This window comes from Equus caballus, chromosome 13 (genome assembly GCF_041296265.1).
Source record: "Equus caballus isolate H_3958 breed thoroughbred chromosome 13, TB-T2T, whole genome shotgun sequence".
NCBI classification, from domain to species: domain Eukaryota; kingdom Metazoa; phylum Chordata; class Mammalia; order Perissodactyla; family Equidae; genus Equus; species Equus caballus.
Window position 1 is genome coordinate 12000620 of NC_091696.1, and position 1017 is coordinate 12001636.

At 31.2% G+C, this 1017-nt stretch overlaps 1 non-coding gene across 1 annotated transcript; it reads right to left on the reverse strand.

Moving 5' to 3' along the window:
* Nucleotides 1-689: 689 nt before the first annotated feature.
* On the reverse strand, nt 690-796 carry LOC111767663 (U6 spliceosomal RNA). The gene has a single exon (XR_002799473.1). It is a non-coding gene; the product is annotated as a U6 spliceosomal RNA (small nuclear RNA).
* Nucleotides 797-1017: the final 221 nt, after the last annotated feature.

Here is a 1017-nt window from a genome sequence, read left to right on the forward strand (position 1 = left end):
TCAGTCCAGCTAAAACTTTGCCAATTTTGTTGATCTTTTTAAAGAAACATCTTTTGGTTTCATTGGTTTTTTTCTATTCTCTTTTCCATTTTCTGCTCTATTCATTGTTATTTTCTTCCTCTACTTGCTTTGTGTTTAATTTGCTCTCCTTTTTCTAGTTTCTTAAGGTTGAAGTTTAGGTTATTGATTTGAGATAAATCTCTCTTTTGTTTAAATGTAGGCATCTATAGATATAAATTTCCCATTAAGCAATGCTTTAGCTGCATCCCATAAGTTTTATTATGCAGTGTCTTCATTTTCATTCATCTCAGAGTGTTTTCTAATTTATGATGTCTTCTCTGACTCATTGGTTATTTTCCTTATCTTTTTAATGTGAATTTGTAGGGAGATTAGGCACATGTGTGTGGTGATGGATTGTAATTAGTCTTTGGGTGATGAACATGATGTAATCTACACAGAAATTGAAATATAATGATGTACACCTGAAACTTATATAATATTATAAACCAATGTTACCACAATAAAAAATAAAAATAAATTAATTAAAAAAGAATTTGTACGGAGAACCCCTCTATTTTTCTTTATCCATCTACCTAGGATTTCATCAATTTTGTTAATCTTTCAAACAAACAAGTTTTGGCTCTGTTAATTTGCTCTATGTTTATTTTTTGCCTTTGGTGGATTTCTCCCAAAATGTGGATCACTTCATGAATTTGTGTGTCATCCTTGTGCAGGGGCTATGCTGATCTTCTTTGTATTGTTCCCATTTTAATAAATGTGCTGCAGAAGGGAGCACTGTTTATTTTCTATTTGATTAATTTTTGCTCTTTTCTTTACTATTTCCTTCCTTTTGCTTACTTTGGGTTGATCATGGTGTTCTTCTTCTAGCTTCTAAAGATGAAAACTTGCATCACTGATTTTAGGTTTTTCTTTCTCTCTCTCTCTCTCTCATAATATAAGCATTAAAAACTATACATTTTCCTCTAAGCATTGCTTTAGCTGCATCCCACAACTTTT